This window comes from Styela clava, chromosome 12 (genome assembly GCF_964204865.1).
Source record: "Styela clava chromosome 12, kaStyClav1.hap1.2, whole genome shotgun sequence".
Classification (NCBI taxonomy): Eukaryota; Metazoa; Chordata; class Ascidiacea; order Stolidobranchia; family Styelidae; genus Styela; species Styela clava.
Window position 1 is genome coordinate 15634957 of NC_135261.1, and position 24916 is coordinate 15659872.

A 24916-nucleotide genomic window follows, 5' to 3' on the forward strand; every position below is an offset into this window, starting at 1 on the left:
ATTTGTTATAGATAGATTTAGACCCATTCCCGCCATTAGGAAAAATAGGGTTTTTATTAGGTTTAGATATTTTTATTGTTATTCTAGCTTCTCAGGCACAGAACTATGAAGGGACTGGAAAAATTAAGAAAAGACGGATACAAGGAAAATCCACAAAATACATGTAAATATTTTTACTAATTTTATTAGGCTTAGATATTGTTAATATTATCTTAGCTTCTCAGGCACAGAATTTTGAAGGCACTGAAAAAATTGAAAAAGACGGAACCTGAGACAAATCTAAAATACCGGTAAATATGTTATTATTATTATTGAATATTTATTAATAAAGCTTTTTTTGATAATATGCTGTATCCATATTTGCCTATCTTATTTGTCATAATCATTATTTTCTCTTCTATTTTAGAGATATTTTCAACAGGAAACAAGATATTGTGACACCGACAAAAGAAGAAAAGTATTAACAGGGATCGCCATGGCTTTTTCACTATTAACATTTTATTTGTCATAGATAGATTTAGACCCATTCCCGCCATTAGGAAAAATAGGGTTTTTATTAGGCTTAGATATTTTTAATGTTATTCTAGCATCTCAGGCACAGAACTATGAAGGGACTGGAAAACTTAAGAAAAGACGGATACAAGGAAAATCTACAAATTACATGTAAATATTTTTACCAATTTTATTAGGCTTAGATATTGTAAATATTATCTTAGCTTCTCAGGCACAGAATTTTGAAGGCACTGAAGAAATTGAAAAAAGACGGAACCTGAGACAAATCTAAAATACCGGTAAATATGTTATTATTATTATTGAATATTTATTAATAAAGCTTTTCTTGATAATATGCTGTATCCATATTTGCCTATCTTATTTGTCATATTCATTATTTTCTCTTCTATTTTAGAGATATTTTCAACAGGAAACAAGATATTTTGACACCGACAGAATAAGAAAAGTATTAACAGGGCTTGCCATGTTTTTTGTTTTGTTTTCAATATTTTATTTGGTATAGATAGATTTAGACCCATTCCCGCCATTAGGAAAAATAGGGTTTTTATTAGGCTTAGATATTTTTAATGTTATTCTAGCTTCTCAGGCACAGAACTATGAAGGAACTGGAAAAATTAAGAAAAGACGGATACAAGGAAAATCTACAAATTACATGTAAATATTTTTTACCAATTTTATTAGGCTTAGATATTGTTAATATTATCTTAGCTTCTCAGGCACAGAATTTTGAAGGCACTGAAGAAATTGAAAAAAGACGGAATCAGAGACAAATCTAAAATACCGGTAAATATGTTATTATTATTATTGAATATTTATTAATAAAGCTTTTTTTGATAATATGCTGTATCCATATTTGCCTATCTTATTTATCATAATCATTATTTTCTCTTCTATTTTAGAGATATTTTCAACAGGAAACAAGATTATGTGACACCGACAAAAGAAGAAAAGTATTAACAGGATCGCCATGGCTTTTTCACTATTAACATTTTATTTGTTATAGATAGATTTAGACCCATTCCCGCCATTAGGAAAAGTAGGGTTTTTATTAGGCTTAGATATTTTTAATGGAATTCTAGCTTCTCAGGCACAGAACTATGAAGGGACTGGAAAAATTAAGAAAAGACGGATACAAGGAAAATCTACAAATTACATGTAAATATTTTTTACCAATTTTATTAGGCTTAGATATTGTTAATATTATCTTAGCTTCTCAGGCACAGAATTTTGAAGGCACTGAAGAAATTGAAAAAAGACGGAACCTGAGACAAATCTAAAATACCGGTAAATATGTTATTAATATTATTCTTATTGAATATTTATTATTAAAACTTTTTTAGTAATATGCTGTATCCATATTTGCCTATCTTATTTCTCATAATCATTATTTTCTCTTTTATTTTAGAGATATTTTCAACAGGAAACAAGATATTGTGACACCGACAAAAAGAAGAAAAGTATTAACAGGGATCGCCATGGCTTTTTTACTATTAACATTTTATTTGTTATAGATAGATTTAGACCCATTCCCGCCATTAGGAAAAATAGGGTTTTTATTAGGTTTAGATATTTTTATTGTTATTCTAGCTTCTCAGGCACAGAACTATGAAGGGACTGGAAAATTAAGAAAAGACGGATACAAGGAAAATCTACAAATTACATGTAAATATTTTTACCAATTTTATTAGGCTTAGATATTGTAAATATTATCTTAGCTTCTCAGGCACAGAATTTTGAAGGCACTGAAGAAATTGAAAAAAGACGGAATCTGAGACAAATCTAAAATACCGGTAAATATGTTATTATTATTATTGAATATTTAATAATAAAGCTTTTCTTGATAATATGCTGTATCCATATTTGCCTATCTTATTTGTCATATTCATCATTTTCTCTTCTATTTTAGAGATATTTTCAACAGGAAACAAGATATTTTGACACCGACAGAAGAAGAAAAGTATTAACAGGGCTTGCCATGTTTTTTGTTTTGTTTTCAATATTTTATTTGGTATAGATAGATTTAGACCCATTCCCGCCATTAGGAAAAATAGGGTTTTTATTAGGCTTAGATATTTTTAATGTTATTCTAGCTTCTCAGGCACAGAACTATGAAGGAACTGGAAAAATTAAGAAAAGACGGATACAAGGAAAATCTACAAATTACATGTAAATATTTTTTACCAATTTTATTAGGCTTAGATATTGTTAATATTATCTTAGCTTCTCAGGCACAGAATTTTGAAGGCACTGAAGAAATTGAAAAAAGACGGAATCAGAGACAAATCTGAAATACCGGTAAATATGTTATTATTATTATTGAATATTTATTAATAAAGCTTTTTTTGATAATATGCTGTATCCATATTTGCCTATCTTATTTATCATAATCATTATTTTCTCTTCTATTTTAGAGATATTTTCAACAGGAAACAAGATTATGTGACACCGACAAAAGAAGAAAAGTATTAACAAGATCGCCATGGCTTTTTCACTATTAACATTTCATTTGTTATAGATAGATTTAGACCCATTCCCGCCATTAGGAAAAGTAGGGTTTTTATTAGGCTTAGATATTTTTAATGGAATTCTAGCTTCTCAGGCACAGAACTATGAAGGGACTGGAAAAATTAAGAAAAGACGGATACAAGGAAAATCTACAAATTACATGTAAAAATTTTTTACCAATTTTATTAGGCTTAGATGTTGTTAATATTATCTTAGCTTCTCAGGCACAGAATTTTGAAGGCACTGAAGAAATTGAAAAAAGACGGAATCAGAGACAAATCTAAAATACCGGTAAATATGTTATTATTATTATTGAATATTTATTAATAAAGCTTTTTTTGATAATATGCTGTATCCATATTTGCCTATCTTATATATCATAATCATTATTTTCTCTTCTATTTTAGAGATATTTTCAACAGGAAACAAGATTATGTGACACCGACAAAAGAAGAAAAGTATTAACAGGATCGCCATAGCTTTTTCACTATTAACATTTCATTTGTTATAGATAGATTTAGACCCATTCCCGCCATTAGCAAAAGTAGAGTTTTTATTAGGCTTAGATATTTTTAATGGAATTCTAGCTTCTCAGGCACAGAACTATGAAGGGACTGGACAAATTAAGAAAAGACGGATACAAGGAAAATCTACAAATTACATGTAAATATTTTTTACCAATTTTATTAGGCTTAGATATTGTTAATATTATCTTAGCTTCTCAGGCACAGAATTTTGAAGGCACTGAAGAAATTGAAAAAAGACGGAATCAGAGACAAATCTAAAATACCGGTAAATATGTTATTATTATTATTATTATTGAATATTTATTATTAAAGCTTTTTTAGTAATATGCTGAATCCATATTTGCCTATCTTATTTGTCATAATCATTATTTTCTCTTCTATTTTAGAGATATTTTCAACAGGAAACAAGATATTGTGACACCGACAGAAGAAGAAAAGTATTAACAGGGCTTGCCATGTTTTTTGTTTTGTTTTCAATATTTTATTTGGTATAGATAGATTTAGACCCATTCCCGCCATTAGGAATAATAGAGTTTTTATTAGGCTTAGATATTTTTAATGTTATTCTAGCTTCTCAGGCACATAACTATGAAGGGACTGGAAAAATTAAGAAAAGACGGATACAAGGAAAATCTACAAATTACATGTAAATATTTTTACTAATTTTATTAGGCTTAAATATTGTTAATATTATCTTAGCTTCTCAGGCACAGAGTTTTGAAGGCACTGAAGAAATTGAAGAAAGACGGAACCTGAGACAAATCTAAAATACCGGTAAATATGTTATTATTATTATTGAATATTTATTAATAAAGCTTTTCTTGATAATATGCTGTATCCATATTTGCCTATCTTATTTGTCATATTCATTATTTTCTCTTCTATTTTAGAGATATTTTCAACAGGAAACAAGATATTTTGACACCGACAGAAGAAGAAAAGTATTAACAGGGCTTGCCATGTTTTTTAATTTGTTTTCAATATTTTATTTGGTATAGATAGATTTAGACCCATTCCCGCCATTAGGAAAAATAGGGTTTTTATTAGGCTTAGATATTTTTAATGTTATTCTAGCTTCTCAGGCACAGAACTATGAAGGAACTGGAAAAATTAAGAAAAGACGGATACAAGGAAAATCTTCAAATTACATGTAAATATTTTTTACCAATTTTATTAGGCTTAGATATTGTTAATATTATCTTAGCTTCTCAGGCACAGAATTTTGAAGGCACTGAAGAAACTGAAAAAAGACGGAATCAGAGACAAATCTAAAATACCGGTAAATATGTTATTATTATTATTGAATATTTATTAATAAAGCTTTTTTTGATAATATGCTGTATCCATATTTGCCTATCTTATTTATCATAATCATTATTTTCTCTTCTATTTTAGAGATATTTTCAACAGGAAACAAGATTATGTGACACCGACAAAAGAAGAAAAGTATTAACAGGATCTCCATGGCTTTTTCACTATTAACATTTTATTTGTTATAGATAGATTTAGACCCATTCCCGCCATTAGGAAAAGTAGGGTTTTTATTAGGCTTAGATATTTTTAATGGAATTCTAGCTTCTCAGGCACAGAACTATGAAGGGACTGGAAAAATTAAGAAAAGACGGATACAAGGAAAATCTACAAATTACATGTAAAAATTTTTTACCAATTTTATTAGGCTTAGATATTGTTAATATTATCTTAGCTTCTCAGGCACAGAATTTTGAAGGCACTCAAGAAATTGAAAAAAGACGGAACCTGAGACAAATCTAAAATACCGGTAAATATGTTATTATTATTATTCTTATTTAATATTTATTATTAAAACTTTTTTAGTAATATGCTGTATCCATATTTGCCTATCTTATATCTCATAATCATTATTTTCTCTTTTATTTTAGAGATATTTTCAACAGGAAACAAGATATTGTGACGCCGACAAAAGAAGAAAAGTATTAAAAGGGATCGCCATGGCTTTTTTACTATTAACATTTTATTTGTTATAGATAGATTTAAACCCATTCCCGCCATTAGGAAAAATAGGATTTTTATTAGGTTTAGATATTTTTATTGTTATTCTAGCTTCTCAGGCACAGAACTATGAAGGGACTGGAAAATTAAGAAAAGACGGATACAAGGAAAATCTACAAATTACATGTAAATATTTTTACCAATTTTATTAGGCTTAGATATTGTAAATATTATCTTAGCTTCTCAGGCACAGAATTTTGAAGGCACTGAAGAAATTGAAAAAAGACGGAACCTGAGACAAATCTAAAATACCGGTAAATATGTTATTATTATTATTGAATATTTATTAATAAAGCTTTTCTTGATAATATGCTGTATCCATATTTGCCTATCTTGTCATATTCATCATTTTCTCTTCTATTTTAGAGATATTTTCAACAGGAAACAAGATATTTTGACACCGACAGAAGAAGAAAAGTTTTAACAGGGCTTGCCATGTTTTTTGTTTTGTTTTCAATATTTTATTTGGTATAGATAGATTTAGACCCATTCCCGCCATTAGGAAAAATAGGGTTTTTATTAGGCTTAGATATTTTTAATGTTATTCTAGCTTCTCAGGCACAGAACTATGAAGGAACTGGAAAAATTAAGAAAAGACGGATACAAGGAAAATCTACAAATTACATGTAAATATTTTTTACTAATTTTATTAGGCTTAGATATTGTTAATATTATCTTAGCTTCTCAGGCACAGAATTTTAGAGGCACTGAAGAAATTGAAAAAAGACGGAATCAGAGACAAATCTAAAATACCGGTAAATATGTTATTATTATTATTGAATATTTATTAATAAAGCTTTTTTTGATAATATGCTGTATCCATATTTGCCTATCTTATTTATCATAATCATTATTTTCTCTTCTATTTTAGAGATATTTTCAACAGGAAACAAGATTATGTGACACCGACAAAAGAAGAAAAGTATTAACAGGATCGCCATGGCTTTTTCACTATTAACATTTTATTTGTTATAGATAGATTTAGACCCATTCCCGCCATTAGGAAAAGTAGGGTTTTTATTAGGCTTAGATATTTTTAATGGAATTCTAGCTTCTCAGGCACAGAACTATGAAGGGACTGGGAAAATTAAGAAAAGACGGATACAAGGAAAATCTACAAATTACATGTAAATATTTTTTTACCAATTTTATTAGGCTTAGATATTGTTAATATTATCTTAGCTTCTCAGGCACAGAATTTTGAAGGCACTGAAGAAATTGAAAAAAGACGGAATCAGAGACGAATCTAAAATACCGGTAAATATGTTATTATTATTATTATTATTGAATATTTATTATTAAAGCTTTTTTAGTAATATGCTGTATCCATATTTGCCTATCTTATTTGTCATAATCATTATTTTCTCTTCTATTTTAGAGATATTTTCAACAGGAAACAAGATATTGTGACACCGACAGAAGAAGAAAAGTATTAACAGGGCTTGCCATGTTTTTTGTTTTGTTTTCAATATTTTATTTGGTATAGATAGATTTAGACCCATTCCCGCCATTAGAAATAATAGAGTTTTTATTAGGCTTAGATATTTTTAATGTTATTCTAGCTTCTCAGGCACAGAACTATGAAGGGACTGGAAAAATTAAGAAAAGACTGATACAAGGAAAATCTACAAATTACATGTAAATATTTTTATTAATTTTATTAGGCTTAGATATTGTTAATATTATCTTAGCTTCTCAGGCACTGAATTTTGAAGGCACTGAATTTTGAAGGCACTGAAAAAATTGAAAAAAGACGGAACCAGAGACAAATCTAAAATACCGGTAAATATGTTATTATTATTATTGAATATTTATTAATAAAGCTTTTTGTGATAATATGCTGTATCCATATTTGCCTATCTTATTTGTTATAATCATTATTTTCTCTTCTATTTTAGAGATATTTTCAACAGTAAACAAGATATTGTGACACCGACAAATGAAGAAAAGTATTAACAGGGATCGCCATGGCTTTTTCACTATTAACATTTTATTTGTTATAGATAGATTTAGACCCATTCCCGCCATTAGGAAAAATAGGGTTTTTATTAGGATTAGAAATTTGTAATGTTATTCTAGCTTCTCAGGCACAGAACTATGAAGGGACTGGAAAAATTAAGAATAGACGGATACAAGGAAAATCTTCAAATTACATGTAAATATTTTTACCAAATTTATTAGGCTTAGATATTTTTTATGATAAGAAGTTCAATTAGGTGAATTTTATTATTAAGTTCGATTTTATTGAATATTTTATTAAATGATATTTTTTTCAGAAGATTACTTACCAAGAAATAGAAGAAGCCGAACAATATCTGTGAAGACAATCACGATAAGGTATAATATAATGCATTAATGACTGGGTTTTTATAATATTGGTAAAGTCTTGTATCCCAGATTAGTTAATTCGTTTGGAATTTAAATATGGGCATAGGGCGTTTCAGATTTTTCTGGAGCGCGATAGGACCCCATCAACAAGTCCTAACGAGTGGAAAAACCGACACCTCTTGGGTCCACATGGAAGATCGGTATTTTATTTTGACAATTTAGAAAATACTTTTTTATTTTAATTATTGTTACTATTTGCAATGAATATGTATTACTTATTATTTCATTAAATATGTGACTACTGCACTTACTTTGCAATATGTTTTAGTTGTGTTTTGCATATATATTATAAATAAAAAAATAGATCTGTTTAATAAAATTACGATTTTGACTGTTTTGTTCTATTCCGTGTCGAAATGGCAGATCTAGTCGGGCTATTGAATTATATAAATCTACCCAGCAATTGTCTGTATTAGACAAATATTATAAGTTTGCAATTGATGAGGGTTCCCGAAAGACTACAAAAAGAAATGCATTGAAAGGTCTTTAAGAAAATGGGTGAATTTTACTTTGCAACTTCATGCATGGGTGGTGAGCATAGTCAGTGTTACTTTGAAACGTGGGTGAGCATAGTTAGTTTTACTTTGCAACTTCATGCATAGCAGTTTTGCAACTTCATGAATTGGTGAGAGTTTTACTATGTAACTTCATGCATGAGTGAACATCACTTCATGCATAGATGAATGTAGTCAGATTCCGTCAATTTTACTTTGTAACATATAGTGAGCGTAGTCAGTTTTACTTTGTAACGTCATGCATGAGTGCATGGGTGAGCATAGTCATTTTTACTTTGTAACGTCATGAATAGCTGAGCGGAGTCAGTTTTACAATGTTATGTCATTCATGGGTAAGCGTAGCCGGTTCTACTTTGTAACTTCATGCATGAGTGAGCGTAGTCAGTTTTACTTTATAGCGTCATGCGCGAGTCAGCGTAGTCAGTTTTACTTTGTAACGTCATGCATGAGTAAGTAAGCGTATTAGGTTCAATCAGTTTTACTTTGTAACTTCATGCATAAGTGAGCAAGTCAGTTTTACTTCGTAACTTCATGCATGGGTGAGCGTAGTTAGTTTTACTTTGTAACTTCTTGCATGGGCGAGCGTAGTCAGTTTTACTTTGTAACTTCATGCATGAGTGAGCATAGTCAGTTTTATTTTGTAACTTCATACATGGGCGAGCGTAGTCAGTTTTACTTTGTAATTTCATGCATGAGTGAGCATAGTCGGTTTTACTTTGTAACTTCATGCATGGGTGAGCATAGTCAGTTTTACTTAGTAACTTCATGCATGAGTGAGCATAGTCAGTTTTACTTAGTAATTTCATGCATGAGTGAGCATAGTCAGTTTTACTTTGTAACTTCATGCATGAGTGAGCATAGTCAGTTTTACTTAGTAACTTCATGCATGAGTGAGCATAGTCAGTTTTACTTTGTAACTTCATGCATGAGTGAGCATAGTCAGTTTTACTTTGTAACTTCATGCATGGGTGAGCATAATCAGTTTTACTTAGTAACTCCATGCATGGGTCAGCGAATCAGTTTTACTTAGCAACTTCATGCATGAGTGAGCATAGTCAGTTTTACTTTGTAACTTCATGCATGGGTCAGCGAATCAGTTTCACTTAGTAACTTCATGCATGAGTGAGCATAGTCAGTTTTACTTTGTAACTTCATGCATGAATGAGCATAGTCAGTTTTACTTTGTAACGTCATGCATGGGAGGGCGTAGTTAGTTTTACTTTGGAACTTCATGCATGGGTGAGCGTAGTCAATTCTACTTTGTTACTTCATGCATGAGTGAGCATAGTCAGTTTTACTTTATAGCGTCATGCGTGAGTCAGCGTAGTCAGTTTTACTTTGTAACGTCATGCATCAGTAAGTAAGCGTATTGGGTTCAATTAGTTTTACTTTGTAACTTCATGCATAAGTGAGCAAGTCAGTTTTACTTTGTAACTTCATGCATGAGTGAGCGTAGACAGTTTTACTTTGTAACTTCTTGCATGGGCGAGCGTAGTCAGTTTTACTTTGTAACCTCATGCATGAGTGAGCATAGTCAGTTTTACTTTGTAACTTCGTGCATGGGAGAGCATAGTTAGTTTTACTTTGTAACTTCATGCATGGGTGAGCGTGGTCAGTTTTACTTTGTAACTTCATGCATGAGTGAGAATAGTCAGTTTTACTTTGCAACTTCACGCATTTTGTAACTTCATGCATGAGTGAAAGTAGTCAGTTTCACTTTGGAACTTCATGCATGAGTGAGCATAGTCAGTTTTACTTTGGAACTTCATACATGAAGTTGTACTTTGTAACTTCATGCATGGGGTGAGCGTACTTTGTAGCTTCATGCGTGGGTGAGCATAGTCAGTTATACTTTGTAACATCATGCATGAGTGAGCGTAGTCAGTTTTACCTTGTAACATACTCGTTTTAACATACTAACATACTTGTTTTAATATAAAACTTCATGCGTCGGTGAGCGTATTCAGTTTTACTTTGTAACGTCATTCATGCATGAGTGAGCTTAGTCAGTTTCACTTTGTAACGTTATGTATGATTGAGCGAAATCAGTTCACATTTTTAACGTCATGCATGAGTGAGCGTGGTCAGTTTCACTTTCTAACGTCATGCATGAGTGCACTAAGTCAGTTTACTTTGTAACGTCATGCATAAGTGAGCATGGTCAGTTTTACCTCGTAACGCCATGCATGAGTGAGCGTAGTCAGTTTTACTTTGTAACTTCATGCAAGGGTGAACGTAGATACACCAAAGAAATTGCTGACTAGCATGACGGAGTATAGCAAGTTAAAAACCATGAAGGGGGGATTCGTTTTTCGTGCTTGCGAAGAATCAGATAAAATAAATATTTGACGAGAGAGTCGTGCTTGAGGAGACCCAATAAAATTTATATTTGACAAAAGAGAGACACCACCATAAGTATATCTCATTCTGCATGTACACTTGTGCAAGTGATCATTTCTATAGAAAATTTTCTTTCTAGGGTCACTTTGGCGACGATCTCCATGTTTAAACCAGAAACGTGACAATTTATACCAACCAATTTCGACACGCAGTTTTGTACATATATGTTGAGCAATACAACAGAGTGTGTCAATATGATATGTAGGGTATAAGCGACTTAGTACTTATGATGAGGATCTACATTCTACAAGAAGCCTATAACGTGTTGGGCGGTGATATTTTCCGCTATTAACTTCCTTTGATGTATAACCTGCCAGATTTCTCGATAATTAAAAACTCCACCACTTTGAATATGATTGAAATATATTGCAGTCGATGAAATACCGACAAGTAAATGTGATGAATGAAACAACAAAATTGTGTGGTGATAAAAACAAATGAATCCAGTATCGTAGATATAGACGTGTGAATAATTTTTGCAATGTAGAGGGCCCAATAAATGGATATAGTAATGTTGAGAGTTGCTAAAGTTTACGACCAACCCAGCAGGCAGGTTAAAACATACTTTATTCTAAAATATGCAAACAATAGCAACATTAAATTATGCAAAATAAATCAAACTCCTAACACTAAATAAATAGTAAACAGCCGACTGGCAATGATTCAAAATAATAAATAAACAAGAATGAGAGAAAAAGAAAAGACCTATAAAGGGTTTTGTTTACGCCGACAGGCCTATTCCTGCCCACAAACAGATGGTGAAATTGTTTCAAAAAAGGGAGTAATTTATGAGCGGTCAACCAAATAACAAAGCTCAATGACCGATATCTTGAAATAAACCCTGTCAAATATATACAAAATGAAACAAAGAAACTTTGTCTGTAACATGCTACGTCGAGATGGTAATCAAATAATTTTAGTCTCTGCTTAAGATAGGTATTTACCCCAATGTCAGGCATTCAAACTTGCACAAGGTTTTAAAATGCCAGATCAAGCCCCATAAACCGCGCTCCAGAAGTGTGTGTACAAATATGGAGGTAACTAATTTTGTTGGGCCACTTTACATCAAGGACAAAAACCTATGTTAAGGAGTATTTTTACTTGGCCAACACAGGCAGCCCGATTTCAAAATATAACTAAAATAAGGAAAATCTGAATGAAGGTATGGCTTAACCCAGTTCACATACTACGGAAATATATAACTTATAAACTTATGGCATTGTGTAAAATATGAACCAGCTTGCAATTTTATTTACAATTACCAGAATAATAATGAACGTGAAAGACTTCTAACATTTTCCCCCCATGTTTGTTTTTTGTCACAATATTCAAACATAGGTGAAGCAAGTATTTGCCTGAAGCAGAGGGCTAAGATTTTTTGCAATCTTGTAATTTCCATGTCATACGATACATCTGTTATTGAAGCTGACGTTTGCTATCTGTGCCCAAATCGTACGGTGTAGCCTACTTTCAGTTGATTAATTTTTGCTGGCATAGTTTCGGAAGAATCACAAAGTTGCAAAATAATCGCAATAACGTTTGTAAATCAGATTGTAGTCTATTATTTATAGGTCAAGAGCAGTGGAATGAAACGTAATGAAGACTTGGATAATGCTGTCAGAAGAAAGAAACATATATAGTCCAGGACCGACAGGCTGTGGCTGCTAGGACGTGTTACCGTAAATGATTGGGAACCACTGAATTAAGTAATAGAATCAGGTGCTTCTGGCAATAATGAAAATGAGCACCACAGAAATATCTGCACTTTAGTAATTTCCATAGACAATTTTTCAATGGGCTCAGTGTTTAGAATTAGACTAATTGGCAGATTCGAATCAGTCAAACGACATATACCTCGATATTGGCCGGTTGAAATAAAATACTCAAATAATAACTTGAATCTGTTTGTGAAGGATGAAAAAGCTGACTGAACGTAAGAAATTTGGTTCGCGGATTCACTTCTCAAATTATCTTACGCATCTTTTCGCAATTACGCATTTTTATCGAAAAAACTAAAATGATCAAGAGCTAAAATGAGATATCATTTTATTTCCACGAATACTGTAAAAGTGTAAAGCAAACGCAAACGATAGTTTCAGATGAACGACTTCCATTCAGCTATAACAACACTTCCTTTAAAACAATCCAGTATGTAGATTTAGATGTGTATTTAATTTTTGAGAGTTAATTAGCCTAGTCGTGGGTTGTCATGCGTGACGTTATTGAATAAGCTAGATTCTGATACACCAGGGCAGGGCAGGATCAGCACACGATACAGGTGGTCGTGGTAAAAAAGGGAGGGCATGACAGCAGGCCAAGAAACATAAAAATGGTGGTGGTAGAAACCTGGGTAGAGAATAGAAATTAGCGAGTGCGGTCCCGCGGAGGAAAATAATAAAAACGAGCAAGCAAATCGTCAGTCGATAAATAATACAATACAAGTAAAATGAAATATGGCGAACTCGGCGACCACATACACCACATAACGTTTGCACCTAATATATGACTAAGTATTCGACTTCGGTACTCCCGAAGTATGTAAACCAATATGGCGGGCACCGGGACGAATTATGTGTATCAGGTTAGGGTTAGGCCATAATTTTATTCCAATTTTCCTTATTTTGTTTTATTTCAAGTTAGGGGACTAGCCAAGATACTCTCGTAGTATTTGTACCTGAAATTATGGCCTAACCCCAACGTGGTACATATACTACGTTCCGGTGTCCGCCATCTTGTTACGCATACTTAAGGAGCACCGGCTATCGTGTCCATCTATTTGAGTATCGTTCTTTTATTATTTCAAATATAGTCTGATGGTGAAGATGAATAGAAGGAGGTAAAGTAATTGCTGACGTGTAAGTATGTCCACGGTGCAATATACTGCAAGGAAGTATTGGCTGAAGCAATGAGGTAGCTAGTGGCACATTCTAGAGCGCATATTCTGTAGGCAATATGCTTTGTTCATGAAAAAAGTGCAAAGCGAAATAAAGATCGCAGAAAATCGACTTTCAAAGTATACAATGCAGTAAATTTCTACTAGACTCCGTATAGCGAGCGACTCATACGTTGAGTAAGTCTGTTGGCGCTTTTCTAATTTGGTGTTGGCATAATATAATTTGGTGACGTTTCAATGCAGACAAACTTAATCAAGGAATAATGATATGGTAAGAACGCTGGCGTATAATGAAAAATATTATCACAGGGTAAAATCAAATCTAGAAACACATTTATTTATAGAAGTTTGACATTCCTCAAACTCTCGTCTTTGTTCATGTGTCGCAATTCGAAAAATATTCTTTTCCTTTAATGTGTCTGAATAGCTGAGTCAATTAACTGGCCAAGTTTAATTTAAGTCGCCAATCCGAATCAATAAAAAAAGATAGTTCATAGGTTATTCGTTCCTAATGCGAAGTCTTGAATAATTAGAAAAGCCTTAAGCATCTCGAACAGTGATTATCAAAATTTTAATATATATCGTAATTTCTACAGTCTGTACGGCAAAGTATATAATATTTCCAAACCGCGTAACTATATGACCAGGCTCATTGATTAGATTGGAGCATTGAATTTCCAACTTTTTCGCGGAATATAATGGTTCAAGGCATGATGATTCAATGATTAAACAAGAATCGTTTAATTTTAGAAAGTTAGATAAGTCTTTGGCAATATTTATTTAAGCAAATTCACAAAAGGGTAATTTACCCTGTACAAAGATCTGCATAATGAATTTCAACACTTGTGACAGGATCCGTTGTAAGTTAGGTAGAAGTTGTCTATTTTCGTATATAATTTTTGATAAATTTAAAACGCACTATAATGTTTTTGTTTCTAATAAAAACGTGCATCCCGCCCTTTCTTTACCTCATATATATTTTGACATTTCAGTTTTGTAATGCGAGAATTATCCTCTTTTACTTTTAAGTTGACCTGATTTGACTCAACACGGTATGTAACTATTATTTTTACAATATAATATATATTTCCCATTATTTGTTCTTTCAGGGAAAAAATGGGCTTGAAAAATATTCGCAAAGGGTTGGAGATATCGTTCAACTCTTCTTATCATATAACGAGGTATTAAAAAAGCTATTGTGGACATCCCAACATCCTGTTCAATATTTGTATCATTGCGGTTGACATACAGACAAAACGAAATTGATCAAAATTACATGAAGAATGTATTGCAGGAACAAAACAAAACAGCACCATTTGTTTTGTATTGTTGTTTGTATGTTTTAGCTTGATAAATGACAAATAACGATCAATGTGTTTGTACAATAAAAGTGCTTGTTTTGTATTGCACTGTTTACCTATACTTCACACTATTGTGGCCCGCAAACAATACAAAAATAATTGTGGGGCCTGCGTGTACCCAGTGTATATAGAATACGTCAGCGTCGGAAAGTTCTCAACAACTTTTATCATTTTTTTGCTGTTCCGGTGAAGATATCCGGTCAATATCTTTTGTTAAGTCACTTTCATATTTCTTCCTATCTCTATTTATGAATCGATATTTTTTCCGTCTATGTAATCAGAATGCAGAAGAAACGTTTTAAAACTGCTTTTTTCGATATTGTAATCGTACAAATGTGATAATACTCCACGTTCGGTTGATTTATAGTCGATGTTTAAAGCACATCCTGCGATACTGTCGATCGTTATGTTAGTATTTAGAACATTGAACAATTCTCCGTTTGATATGTCTCCGTTCCGCTGATGCACCGAATCATCTCCCTGAACACTTTACTCATTGCTGCCATACGTTGCAGTTAAAAATATGAGAACATGAGAGAACATGGAGCCAAAAAATAAAATGTTCCTTCCCATCTTCACCAACCAACAATAAAATTATTCGGATACAGTTGTTTGCCAGGGCAACCTGTGAAAACTCAATGCTGCTGGATGCAAGAGAATAACATGTCGTTTTGCTTTATGTGTTTTTTCATTCCGATTGTAATGATATTGAAGACGTACTTAAGGGTAAACAGTACATCTCGCTTTTTATGTGCGATTCAAGCATGGATGAAACTTTTTCAAGCAAGGAATGTATATCGATATACCGTGAATTCACACGACCATCTGATGTATGTTTTCTAGGCATATATATGATAGAACCAATTTTGGGCATATCTTGAATGCATATTTCAAACGTATTTTGCGTATATTATGTAGTTTCTATAATCAGTATAAATAAATCTATATCTTATCTTAGAAAAAGTTTCGACAAGTTCTTTTTCAATATCTCGTTGTTTTGGTAAAATTGCAACTATACCGCCTTCAAAGCCAATTTCCATTTTTTCTAAATTTATATTTATCAACCAATATTTTCCGTCATCTATATATTTATAATGAACTGGAATTTTTTTGTATTTTTTTCGTTCGATGTTGTGCCAATCGTATCAGCAAATCCTCCGCGCTTGGGTGATTTGTAATTGCCCATTGCCATACATACTTTTATCCTTAGTAATGCAGGTGACAGGGGTACCATCCAGACAAATGCAAAGAATAAATAGCAGCAAACTTGTGAATGATATATCTATTTTCATCTTTAGCAACCAACGTTAAATTGTTAAATCCTTGCGTCTGTCGCTACGACAAGAAGGGCATAATCATGATATGTTCCTTGTTTGCGCGTTTTATTGATTGCAAAAGAAACGTGAAATGATTTGTCGGCAACATTTTTTCGTACAGGGTCTGTAATCTCAAAAAACATACACTATCATCGCATAATTTTGTATGTAGCTAATCAATTGACACGCAGCCCCTGCTCACAGCAACTATAGGGTAATCTATGTCATCCATGCAAACCACGGGAATTTGCACTACAAATATAAATTTTTATTCTGAAATCTGAACGAATTTAATTAGTGCACACACTCTCAATCTTGAGAAATGGATTGGAAGAGGCATCATGGATTTTGCATTACTGGATGCATTACAAAACGATTACAAGCGCGAAGAATTTGCGTATGAGGTTGACTATAACATCAAAAAAGAAAAATACAAAAAGTTTAAGTTCATTACAAATATATAGACGCCGGAAAATATCGGATTATGCATATAAATTTGGAGAAATTGGAAACAGGCTTTGAAGGCGACATTGATGTAATCTTACCAAAACAACGTAAAATTGAAGAAGAACTTGTCGAAAATTATTCAAAGATAAGATAATAGATTCTTTTATATATACTGATTATAAAAATTACATAATGAATGCAAAATATATTGACAAAAACATCGAAGGAAACTCGAGAGGGGTTGGGTAGGCATGCGCAATCGATATCCGACTGCAGAAGATTTTTTGCGAGTTTTCAACAAAATGATTGAAATAGGAAATGAATGGAATGCCGTATAATATTGTATTTTTAAATTTGTATATGTAGAAAACTAATAAAAATATTTTTTCCGAAGAACGATGTGTTGTATGACATTACTCTCTCTAAAATATTCAGTGGAATGTTAAAATATATTCAAGTCAACTTTTATCTTTGATGAGTAGTTAAATACTTGATATATATATTATACAGGGTGCCTCAAAGTAAGTAAGGGAAGGTGGGCCACGGGGCACAACAGAAAATCAACTCTCACACTCATACTATACCCGAAATCAGGTCTGCGGTTCAATTTTTGAATCCGCCCTACGTTGAGTTACAACGTCCTCGCAAACGGACAACGGCTGTGAGCGACGTAAGTTATGGGATAAAATTTGTTTGGGGGGTTGAAACTAAAATTTTAGCATTGAAGTTTTATTGTTTTTCTACCATAGCCTTTCCAACATGACAAACCAACGTCTGATATTTTTCAGCTTCAGTCCGCTGTAAAACGTTCAAAACGTTGGCGTTACGATGTGCATTCCTAATCTCGACGTGGGGTAGTGAAAATATTTGTTCCCTGTGGGGAACAATGGACCGGGGTTTAGTGGGACATTCTCCACTGGGCACAATTCGACAGTTTTTGATTCATCAAGTGCTTGGAAGTCTAGAAATGCGTTATGTTTTGAGCACTATTAGGTTACCTTTTGACCCATAGCTCAATATGAAATGTAAACCAGATTCAATTTGTTTTGATGCAGGTTCGAAAATATAAATAACTTGCCTTTGGCCGGAATTAGAAATTTTGCTTGGTAATATATAAATGCCGGTTTTATTTTAAAATTACATCATTGTTTTTTGTTCTTTTTGAATGTCCCCAGGGCCTGTCCGAATGTGTCCCACAAGTGGAACACTTGACAGACGTTTTTAAAAGCATTTTGGTGAAAAGATGTGTGTCGCTAGGGAATTTCTTAGTTAATAATACTTTGCCTTCCTAATTTATATGCTTCTTGCCAAACAGCAATTTTTCACCTCATTTCTTGGGTCAATCTCCTTGTCATTCTGTGGGTTGATGAAAAATGCAAACAATATCTAAATTTTACTTTTAGGATGTTTCCTGATGAAATGAACGCTCTATGATGAGTACCTGAAAAAAAAAATCATAATTAAAAGTGTATACTTACTTTTGAGACACCCTGTATATATATATATGCTTTATATTTAGGCTTACGTCCCGTTTTAAGTGGGACATTCCCCCTTTTCACGTCTTGTCCCGGCGTCCCGACCGTTCAGCCAAAAGTTCCGGTTTGGCGTTAAGTCAGCATAATACACGAACATTACCAATTAGCATGTTCTTGGTACTGTTGTTGCTGTGTAGCGTACCGGAAGCCTATACTTACTGAAGGCGGTTTTGTTTGTTCCGTTGTTTTCCGCTAACATTGTTGGCGGTTCATTGGTACAATTTGTTACGTGTAAGCCCTGTACGTTGCTAGAGAGGTTGCTAGTCAGCAGGACGTAAAAGTCGTACGCAAGAATGTAACATCGAACAACGTCTTTTTAAAAAGGTGTTATCTACAGAACAATATGGTTGGGCGAATAAGTAAATTATCATTGCTTGAAAGCGTACATAAAAAAATCTAAATTCGAATTATTTTGTATCGTTAGTAAACAGTAATATAGAGTATAATAAATAAATTCTCGAGCATGAACTCTCGTTTACAATATGGTCAATGAAGACTGCCGGGATGGCTTTAAATGTAGGCTTATGTGGTAAAATCGGAAAATGTGAAGTCAAAAAAATCACAGCTAACGGGTCTTGGTCTTTGGAGGCGTCCCGCTTTGAAGTCATTAAAATATGGTAACTCTATATATATTCCATGTGAATGTAATGAAACGGATATAAGTAAATCACAGCTATTTGGTCGAATTCGGGGTGAGTTTGTCTTGAAGTAACACAGGGCTTTGTATTTTTTTTTTGTAAGAAAAGCAACGTGTGGCAATGAGGAAAGTGTTCAGGGACATGATACTGCGTATCAGATAAACTGGGGCAGATTGGACGGTAAATGGTTCGATGTTCTGAATGCTAACCTAAGGATCGACAGCATCTCAGGGTGTGTTGCAGCAAACGAATATAAATCAACCGAACGTGGTAGATTCTTTTATCAGTTAGATTACAATATCAAAAAGATAAGATTTAAAAAGATTCCCCTAATCTCTGATTATATAGGAGACGACAGATATCGAATTATGAATGGTGATCGGAACAGGTTTGAAAGTGAATTAACAAAAGACATCGACGCATCTTCGTCGGAACAGCAAACAACTGATGAAAAAGTCGCAGAGGATTTTCCGACGCTGATGTGTTCTATGCATAATGATTACGAAAATTATATAATATACACGGGAAATCTTATTAACAATGATATCGAAGCAAGTTCGAGAAGTGTTTGGTTACAAATGCGCAATCGGCACCTGACAGCAGAAGATTTGTTGCGAGTCTTCAACAAAATGATTGAAATAGGGAATGAATGGGAAATTGTGAAATTGCATTTTCCCAAATGTGTTTATGTTGATAACTTGGACAATTATACCAAAGAATTAAATTGATGGCTAATATTACCCTCTCGAATATATTCATTATCTGGAGCGTTAAAATATATTCAAATCATGAATACAACGTTTATACTCTGGTGCAGTTTAAAACTCAAAATATGTATATATTAGTATGCTATGTATTTCCAATTAAATGTAATAAAATTAGTATAGATAAAAACACAGATATTAGCTCAAATTCTGGTTTGAGTTTGTATTGAGTGTAACACGTTGAATCATTAGTCGCAGTCGCATGTTGAGAGATTTAGTTTTATGTTTTTGATAATACTACAGATATTTCGCGCGATACAACCACAAGTTTAAACAAGCAATTGCCGACTTCTTGAACATTAACCGACTGTAAACAACATAAAAACACATATCTTTGAAGTTTGATGAATATGCGCCATATAGCAAAATATTTGTGGATGAAGATTATTTTGTGTACGATCATCTTGATTTTAGGCGTTTTTTGGTAAGTCTGATAAACGGTATTCTTGCTACTAAATGGTCTCTTTCTAACCTTGTACTGGCCAAATTCGAGAGGGACTGGTGCAGATTGGTGCGGTATATTAACTTCTTGAACTCTGAATCCCCAGAACGACGCTACTTTCTCATCCTGAACATCCCACGGCGTCTATTCAATTCGACGCGTTAGAAATTTGTAATATCCCTAATTTTAAATCAATGTAACTTCTAAACCATTAGATATCAGATGGTATGTAATATGTCTAATAAAAGCTAATCTAGTCTTTTATTTACAACTGGCATCATTTCTTACGAGATGTTTTAATGAGATGTGTAAGCCTATTTTTAGCCCCATCTACTAATTTTTTGTATTTTGGTAAGATTTGACAACTTTTTTAGAAATGTGTCATCAATTTATATAAAATTCCGAAAAGTATACTCAATTACCTATCAGGAGATATACGGATGACTTTCTTAAATTACGCATAACTCATTTTGTTGCAGAATTTGTGCTATCGATTCCAATGGTTTGTGAACAAAATTGATCAACTATTTTGACGCCAAGTTTGCGTAACAACGCAAAGGGCGACGACGACATTGTCGTGATAACGTTCACGCGACGTTTCGTGCGTAACGCTTTGCGTAAGGTAGATTGCGCATTTGGTTGTTCACAGCTTGAGTTCAGATTTTGCCATTATTGCATCAGTAAAATATCCTCGGACGCAGATGCAACCTCTATATTCAGACGAATCTTGATCGAACATAGATAAAATTGCTAAAAATTTAAAGGCCAGTCTATATATGTTTATTATCTGAATATGGGACGCAAATGAATGGCCAAAGTGAAATATTTGATTCTCATGCATGTATAAGGTTCCGTCGGAAACACCAAGGGTAATTCTTCACCTTTGGATATCATGAAAATTGAAAAAAAAATGCGAACGTGAAAGACATGTGGGGCACCAGTAGCTCACCTGGTCAGTGTTTTACATTTTGCGGCATCATTCGATTTTCGAAATTTATATTCATGAATTCGTTCATTGTGGGCATCGTCTATTATAGGATAAAATTCGCCTCATAGCTATTTGACATGAATACAAATAACCCGTGTCTGTTTATATAAGCGCTAATTATGAGGACCTAATTATCTAAGGTAATTTACTTTTGTTATTTTGTCAACTTGTTTGCACATTCTGTCGCATCAACCCATAATCTTACCGAAGCATTGAATGAAAATCACAAAATGTATGCAGGTTTTCAAATTGAGTTGGCTTGTCTGACAATATTTCTCTTACGGAATATTTTTTATCTTTGCTTCAAGTAAAGTTATGATGTTTGACGACTATAACTAGATAAGTATAAATCACTATTTGTTTATTAGGCTATCAGTAAACAATGTATGAACAGAAAGTATATGGTGAATAACGAATACCAATAAATATATATACAAAAAGAAATGCATAATGCTACTGATAATCCACTATGCGCTCCCAAGTTTTTGGATAGCGTTCCAGTTTAGACAAAGACTGATATATAAATGAGCATTGTGACAAATAAATGTTTGACACAATTTTGCAATATCAATAATTGCAAATTATTTTAAATTTGTGTCATTAGTCGGTTTTCTTGTGTCTTAATGACCGAAGTGGTAGATCTTGATTTGGCAAGGTATTAGGCCTGTGTGAAGTTATTCGTGGCTATTCGTGTAGACCAGGGTTGTTATAAGGTTGAAGCCTGGATAACGCTCTAGGTGATGGTGATCCAAGGTTGTCGGCTCCGCGGGACACAAATTTATTTTTTTATTGTTTGCGGGCCACAATAGTGCCAAGAATAGGTAAACAGTGCAATACAAAACAAACACTTTTTTTTATTGTGCAAACACATAGTTATCAGACATAGCCATCCCAGGCTAATAGAATCCGCATTTGATTTTCAGTTTTCTATGATGCCTATATTGTTAGCATATATTCCCGATCAAAAAGATAGAAAGCCAGATAATAATTTAGACTGCCAAGCACATCATTCAATTTCGCCAATTGCCTCAGCTAGCCATAACACTATAGTCAATTCAGTGACATTAGTGTCAAATATATGTATCATTAATATGTAACAATATGTTTTTCTGATTAATTTGATTACAAAACAACTCGAAATGCGATTTATTGATTACTCTCAGAATGTGACGCGGGCCACAGATAATGAAGCGGCGGCGGGGCTGGGTTTGGACCACCCTGCTCTGGGTAGTTTCTTATAGTTTAAAGATGTTGGTGTCATCGGGGACTCAGTTGGTTTCTGCGGGTGGTTGGGTTTGCTCTCTGGTGTTTATTCTTCTGGAGTACGGATTTTTGCTTCATCATCAGGTGGTATTGTTCGTGACCGGTCAACGCTTTTGGACGTGCGGCCATGTTGAATTTGTGGCATGTATGGGGATGCCATATTTTGAAAGAGGTCGATAATTGGGCTCCTAGGATACATTGGTACATATCGCCTAAGAAATTTTCTGTTCCTCATGATAATTCGACCAGATCCGTCAACTTTAACCATGTATTGGTCAAACTGTTTCACCTCTATGATAATTCCAGTCTTATCCCATTTATTCGGATGTGTGCCAGTTCGATTTTGGATTCGGACATGATTTCCAAGGCGAGGAGTTGTCGCATGTGTTCAGTTTAGCGTTCCGCAGCCTTCATGTGACGATTCCTCAAGGCTTCCTCTCTGGCTGTTCTTGTTTCTCGCCATGTCTGTTGAGGTACGTATTTTCCGGGTGGAATAGGAATAAAGTCTCGAATTGGCCTACCAAATACCTGCATGGGCGGAGACATTTTAGTATCCTGATCTGGGATGTTGCGATATTGTAGCATCGCTCGCTGGAATGCATCCGTGTTTAATTCTCAATTTGTGAATATCTGTCGACTATGACAGAGTAGTTAAACACTTTATAGTGAAAATAGTCTGCACATATAAATTGGAATGGATATACTGGTTGGATTGTGGGCGTAGGTGGGTTGCTTGGCTGAGATGGTGCCATACGATTGCAGTGCTTGCATCTTGTCCTCGCAGCTGTGATACCATTTGGGATGCCTGGCCAGAAAACGGATGTCTCTGCTCGTGATGTCATGACATAGAAGATACCCTTGATGGGCAGAATGAGTGGATTTTAGGATGCGTTCCCTGAGGTACGGTGGAACCACAATCCGGTTCTTGTAGAGCAGGGTGGGCCTTTTTCGGCTCGGGTGCCAAAATCGGCTAAATTTAACGACATAATTCTTCCGCGTGCCTACCAATATAGAAACAATGCTTTGCTACTGTCAAAACAAAAAACTTTTCAAACAGGTACAGACAGATCCACCATTCGGTAAAATATCAGTCCGGCAAATAGATTTGATTACTTTTCTTATTCTATATCAGTGAGCCTTCTGCTGCTGCATTACCGCTGATGGAGATTTTACATTGGTTTTATATTTGGTAACTTTCAAAAAAATAGACAAACTACTCGTTTCATCTTTTGGGATACTCCTGTTACGAGACTTAATAAAGTTCATAACTGAGAACAGAGATTCACAAGCATATGTAAATGAAAACATACATGAGTAATGCAGTTGCAAAGTTTTTAAGACACGAAATATTTTTGGCAATGGCATTCCAATCATGCAATAATTCGTTTTCTGCACTTCTCTCTTGTATTCCCTTCCCTAATCGCTTATAGTTCTTTCGAAATCAATTTATAACAGTAAGGTAGCAAATTGTAACTCTAACCAACATGAGCTATACTTCATAAATCAGGCAGAAATGAAGAAAAAGGGCAGCACAGACGAACTATATTACGTAAGAATGTAGCCAAATGAATGCTGCGGTCTTCTCGACAAAATTTCTCGGGACCTCACTCTTTTGTTACGTCATAATATAATTCTTTGTAGTCAATTTTGGCACGCGTGCCAGGGGTTGCCCACCCCTGTTGTAGAGTATTATCCCGTCATAAGTGTGGAGGTCGTTACGAAATCTATGATTTTCGCGTAGTTCCACGGGGAGTTCATACGGAATTCTGGGATGCCATCTTTGATCATAGTCATGAGTTTTGACATGCCTGGGTCGCTATTAGTGGCTACTTTTACGTCGTCCCATGTAACTGATTGTAGGCTGTTGAGAGCATGGGTTGTGGTGGCATTTTCGCAGGATGTGAGAAACTTCTCTGATTCATTAGATATGCAGATGTTAGCAATGAAAGAGCCAGGTAGAAAGGGTATCGAATTATGATCATTAGAATGCTCGATTGCGTTATCTGATGCAGATATGTCATCAATCAATGTCATCTTTATTGCTTTACCAACTGGATGTCTTGACATGCTGTCAGCCGCTAGGTTTTTAGGCCTGGAACGTGTATCATTTTGAAATGGTAGCGTAGCAACTTTTCTTTTAAGTTCATTAGGTGAGGGTTCGAAATGTTCTCCAGTGATCTGTCTCCAAATATTTTCAAGAGTGGTTTGTGATCAACAGCAACTGTAAGGTTCTCGCACCCAAGAACAAAATAGAGCGCTCTCTCAAGGGCGTCAACAACAGCTAGGGCCTCGCCTTCTACTGACGCATAGCGTGATACCGACAAGTTATTCTCCATCCTGATTTGCAGCAGAATGGGTTTTGTGTGGGACATGAACAGTGTTTTTGAAGA